Below are 6,668 nucleotides of genomic sequence, written 5' to 3' on the forward strand. Positions count from 1 at the left end.
AAGACATGTTCATGATTATTTCCACACAATACGTTCTTTGCCATAACATGTTCATGATTATTTCCTGACACAATAGAGGGATGAGAAAGTGGAAGGTGATTGAAGACGTTTGTGATGCTGTTTATAATAAAAAGTGTATGTGGATTGAATACGACTTTCTTCTTGTTTGTGATGCTGTTTATAATAAAAAGTGTATGTGGATTGAATACGACTTTCTTCTTGTTTGTGATGCTGTTTATAATAAAAAAGTGTATGTGGATTGAATACGACTTTCTTCTTGTTTGTGATGCTGTTTATAATAAAAGTGTAGGTGGATTGAATACGACTTTCTTCTTGTTTGTGATAATGGAAAGTGTTGGTGGATTGAAGACGACTTTCTTCTTGTTTGTGACGCTGTTTATAATGAAAAGTGTAGGTGGATTGAAGACGACTTTCTTCTTGTTTGTGACGCTGTTTATAATAGAAAGTGGAGGTGGGTGGAGAACAATTTCCTTCTTGCCATAACACTGCCTATAATGGAAAGTTTAGCTAAGTAAATAGAAACGTTTTTAACATGGCATTCTCTATAATGGAAAGGTTATATGACTAAATAACGACTTTCTTGACATGACATTCTCTATAATGGAAAGTTTAGGTGACTCAATAACGACTTTTTGACATGACATTCTCTATAATGGAAAGTTTAGGTGACTCAATAACGACTTTTTTGACATGGCATTCTCTATAATGGAAAATGTAGGTGCATTGAAGATGACTTTATTTTTGTCACGACACTCTATAACGGAAAGTCTAACAAGTGGAAGACAACTTTTTTGCCATGATTGTTTGTAATGGAAAATATTGGTGGGTAGAAAATAATCGTTTCGCAAAGACTTTCTAACTAATGGAGAATGTAGGTGGGTAGAAAGGGATTTATTTTCTTATCAGGCAACTATTACGGAAATGTAAATAGTTGGGAAAACCAGAGTCTAAACTCATATAGTAATTAGCAATATTTTGGAATCAAAAACATAATTTTGTATCTAAGCCTTTCCATGCTTACATCACACCGTAACAAAAGAAGAACAATGGTCTGTTTAGCTCCAGAAATACGTAACCAAAATGATGGTTTAATACTAGAATAGATAGACAGTTACCTCAGAGGAGTCGCCCTGATATATCATTTAAATATGATTTAATCTGTTGAAGAGAAAATAATAAACGCGCTTTCTCTCCCGATATATATATATATATATACAGTAAAGTGTTTGGTTGTTGTCAAACACGAATATCAAAACCTAGTTTTTAACGTTACTAGCCTTTAGACTTTGGGGCTATACAAAAGAAAGCACCAAAGAGTGGAAAAATTTTTTTTCGACAAAACCAATAATTTTTGAAGTAACAAAATATTTGATATTCCATTTCTTCATGGGGAAGGAAGATTTCACACGAAACAGCATCAACTAGACGCTGGTGAATAGCACTTGTGAAGCTTCACGATATTTCTTCACTACTGGGTAGTTAGAAAGATGCTTAATTCCAAAATTAGCTCTATGGCTGACATAGAATGATTTGCCAAGGTGCTCAAGTTGAAATTTTTGGATTAGAATCTCATCACTAAAGATGCTTGCTCTTTCAGATGAGGGCGCCACAACGTGACGGTGAATTTCATTTTTCGTTGGTAAAGAGTAGCCTAAGAGTTGGCGGTAGGTGGTAATGACTAGCTACCTTTCCTCTCACTTTTCAATTAAAGACTGCTAGCACAGATAACCTTCGAGTAGCTTTTTTAAACAAAGGAACATTCTTTCGAACTTTTCATTATTTAAAATTATTTGTTTTAATGTTGAATGCAGATGTTTATCCTTAATGAACATTTGTGTTGCACATGATTTTTTAAAATGTATGACAACATGGTTATTTATGCACAAAAAACTTCTTTCTAATTCATCTTCATTCAATTCACACTTTTATAGAAATTTCAAATACAAAATAATTATATATGTGTGTGTGTCAACAAAGAGACAGAAATGAATCATATCAGATGCAAAACTTTGTTTTGTACACTTTTACAGAGGGTGTGGTTTTTGCGTCAAGTTCTAGCACGAAGTTACATAATAAGCTATCTGTATTTTATCTGTTACTGGTAATCCAACCTTAGAATTTACCATTGTAAACTAAAGAGACTAAACATTGTAAACTGGGAGACTAAAGGAGAGTGACTGCAGTAGTAAACAAATAGTAAAGAGAAATTTAAAGTTCACTCATTCAAGAGTTCGGACTCAAACTCAATAAACTCCTGCATCGTCAATCAACAACACATCCTTCTCAACCGAACTGCTATTAAGAAGTGGCTTCCGTGTTCACAGATTGTCACAATATATGTATATAGCTTACTTCGTTTTGAAACCAGGTCAACTAAAATATATTTAAATAAATAAATATATATATTATACTAAACATTTACATAACAAGATAACAATATAAATCGAAATATATAGATACAGCCACATGCACTTAACTAAAATATTGGATTTTTATTTGTTTTTGTTTAAAATTTGACGTTTTTTTTTATAATAAGATAATTTGTTCTTGTAACGAAACATTGATAATCTAGTAGCGGAAACGGTTAGATAAGTGAAACTAAATGTAATCTTCCCTTTGCGGTTCAAATACTACATTCATTTGAAAGAAAAGTGGAAGATAAATTGAGAAGCTGTTAGAGTGGATGCAGAAAAATGCAAAATTAATTTTTTGTCGTAAGGGGATATTAAGGTTTAGGCATCAAGACAGAAAGAATCGTATTTCATCAGAAAATAAGCGTAAAATATGTGCATCATTTTTACTAGCTATCCTACTTTACTTAAAGTCTTATAATGATGTATCGGACCTATTTATATTTATCGGAAATCTCTTAAGCTATATGCCTCCCTCCCAAATTTTGAACTTCTGAACAAATGATTAGTATGCTTGATTGAAGTTAAGCACAAATTTACACAATGGGCTATCTGTGCTCTGCCCATCACAGGTATCAAAATCCGGTTTCTAGTTTTGCAGGTCCACAGACATTCCACTGAGCCACTGGGGGAGGGGGGGTTAAACAAATAAATGGTTGCCAGTCAGCAGCATCCTACTACTCAGACCCCACGCTAGAGGATTGACTTCTACTCATATGAAGCAGCAAGTTTTGTGATAACACGTTTCGAATCACAGAGCCTCAGATATCTAGCCCGGCACGCTAACAAATGAACTGCACCTATTCCAATGATTGAAAAAAAATACTGTCACCCACTCTAATTACATACAATGAAATATTTTTTTCGACAGCTAAACAATTTTCATTTAAAATATTGTTGTGTGAGATGATGTATTTAAAATTTCCAAGATGAGTTATCTGAACAGAACACTGAAATATGCACTGAGCAAAAGGGTTCATATATTCTATATCTTGATATTGTTCATATGTATCATTGTACAAATTATCCGAACAAAGTGTGACTAGTATTATATCGTGTTACAAGTTTCTTTTGTTATTTACTGAATAGATAAAGCAGGGTATATGTGATGTGCTACTCGACGACCAGGAGTATTTAGTTTTATCCGTAGGTTATTAAATAACTCGGCTAACCTAGGAAACATCATGTGCATTGCTTTATGCCATGTTGTATTTAGACTCCCTTTGTTGAATTAATAAATAAGTCACTTGTTTTGTTATGTCCGATTGAAACATTCAAACACAATATAATTCAGTATCTGATTTGTTATAACTACGCTTTTACAATCCTTTCTCTCTTAAAGACTAAAATTATAAGAGAATAGATTGTTACTTTTACGTGTAAAGAATTATAATTGTGGCACTTTGTGGTTGTTCTTGCTGTAAGAAGAATATTATTAACTCTATTAATGTCAAATATATATATATTTATTTATTTAGAAAAGCTAAAAATTAAAGATTTTTTGGTTTGTTTTGAATTTCGCGCAGAGCTACACGAGGGCTATCTGCGCTAGCCGACCCTAATTTAGTAGTGTAACAATAGAGGGAAGGCAGCTAGTCATCACCGTCCACCGCCAACTCTCGGGCTACTCTTCTGCCAACAAATAGTGGGATTGGCCGTCACATTATAACGCCCACAAGGCTGAAAGGGCGAGCATGTTTGATGTGACGGGGATTCGAATTCTCGACTTTAAAATTACGAGTCGTGTGCCTTAACCGCCTGGCATGCCGAGCCAAAAACTAAAGAAGGTAATACATTAAAAGAAATGATACCTCGAAAATTAGGCCCCATATCCAAAAGTTAGAACCCTTAGTTGCAAGATGGTATGTTTGCGGACTTATACCACTAGAAACCGGTTTTGATACTCATGGTGGTCAGAACATAGATAGTCCTTTGTGTAGATTTGTGCTTAATAAAAATAACAGCAACAACCAAACCTTAAATTAATGAGGGAGAAGAAAAATATCGCAGCCATGATATAAACATCCAAAACCAAAGCATAAATCATAAAGTGGGTCATAACATAAAGTCGCCACTTTTTTGACGTATAGGAAAGAAGGTAATCTCAAATTAGGTGGGGTGTACACCATCTATCCAGCTTAGCCTCATCTTTGCTGGTCTCACATAATAAAGAAAAATAATTAAGCAGATGAGGCATCTTTGATAATTTTCTCTCTGTTTAGAAGATTTAGAACAAGAGAGTATATTATCTGTTCCGACTACTATTATGTATTATAATCTATCCCTGTCAAGTTTCTGGATTTTGATACGGGCTTGCTCTTTTTCAGCTTCGATACGGGCTTGGTCAATCAAGATTTGTTTGAGTTTTAGATGGATTTCTAACTTATCTTTATCACTCAACTCTGATTGACTAGTGGAGACACTAGATTATTCCGTAAATGCTTCCTCAGACAACAAATCACTATTGACTAGTATTTCAATAGTATGCTTGTTCAGTTTTTATTTTCAATTGATTTCTTAACTTCTACTTCTATAGTATTGGCAATTTCAAGCAATTCAGTTTTGTTATAATTTTCTAATTGTTCGAGGGAGAATGATTCAAGAAAACTTTGATAATCAGACAGAATCAAATCTTGTTGGCACTGATAAATATAAATTTAATTATGATTTGAATTTTAATTTAGAAAGAAATTAATGTGTGATTCAGAACTCGGACACAAATCCTTTACTATTTCAGACGAGTTTCCGGTTTATTATGTTATAAATTTCAATTTAAAATAGCTTGAAATTTTAATTTACAAGTCAATTGAATGTCGAAATATATCAAATTTATATTATCCAACCCGATTGATACATATACTCTTCTTAATTAACAGAAATATGCAAACAATAATACAATTTATAATAACGATTATTAAAATAATGATGTATGTAGAAGAGTTTTACAAACTTACAAACAATATTGAATTTCCAATCTGGTCTGAAACTTGATCTTTTATTGACGGTTCAAGTTGAGCAAATTAATTCTTTGTTGATACACAGGTACACCTCAATTGACGGAAAACTAGCTTGCTTTTTCATAAGTGCAGTTTTCATGACGAAAATGTCTAATGGCCTCATAGAAATACTAGTGTCCGAAGTTAAAAGGTTTGTAATTTTCTAAATCAATAAACGTAGAAATACTAACATCCAAAGTTAAATCTCTGAAGTTAACTGGTCTTTAATGTTCGAAAATTATAATCGTTTCTGGTCAAATATCTGTAGTTTTCCAACTAATAAGCGTTTATAACAGTTATAGCTTCCGAGGTTTATAGTATACGAACTGTAGAAAATCAGTAACATTGACTGTCCCTCCGTTTGTTGCGTTGTTGCGATTGCTACCTTTAATAATCATTAGGCTAGATTCTCGAAGTTCCAGCGAGCAATAACACTGGCAATCACGAATATTTTACAAATACACATCGAACATTGTTGACTCTTTATGCTGTAGGTATAATATTGTACAACGTCAGAAAATAGGCTGGACTTTCGTAATACAGATTAAACTATACAAATTCAACGCATTTTTAAATAATTAGTTACTAAAACCAACATCGATATTAAAATAATTGCACAATAGTAAATTCGTTACATGACTTTTGTCTTCACTCAGAAAATTTTTATAAATTACAACATATTTCAAATTTATGGTTATCCCCTTCATTTGTTACACTCTATCACAATTTTTAACAAATAAAATAGACCCTATTCAAAGTGACACACTGTTTTAAAATATCCACTAGTATTTGTCACTCCTTTCGATTTCATTCAATAGATAACCCGATGTGGCTTTACTATAAGAAAACACACGCACACACACACACACACACTCTTTTCACTGACAAATAATGTCTTGAACTTAAATATCAAATTTAAAAAAAAAAATAATGGAACCACATTACACTCAAATTCATCTATGTTTAGTTTTTACGTCAACATTCAGAATAAAAATATATTTAAAACCAAAGTTTCTTAGAAGCTTGTTGCTGAAATTTCAATGTGCTCGAGTACGCGTAATTTATAGATGACGAACACTTTTATCAAAATAAGTGACATTGAAGTTACCACAAGTGCCGTTATACACGAATCATGAGTGCATAGGAATGGATAGAAACTATCTGCCTTCCCTCTAGTCATCACCATCCGCCGCCAACTCTTGGGCTACTAATTTACCAAAGAATAGTGGGATTGACCGTC

Source organism: Tachypleus tridentatus, chromosome 5, assembly GCF_004210375.1.
Source record: "Tachypleus tridentatus isolate NWPU-2018 chromosome 5, ASM421037v1, whole genome shotgun sequence".
NCBI lineage: Eukaryota > Metazoa > Arthropoda > Merostomata > Xiphosura > Limulidae > Tachypleus > Tachypleus tridentatus.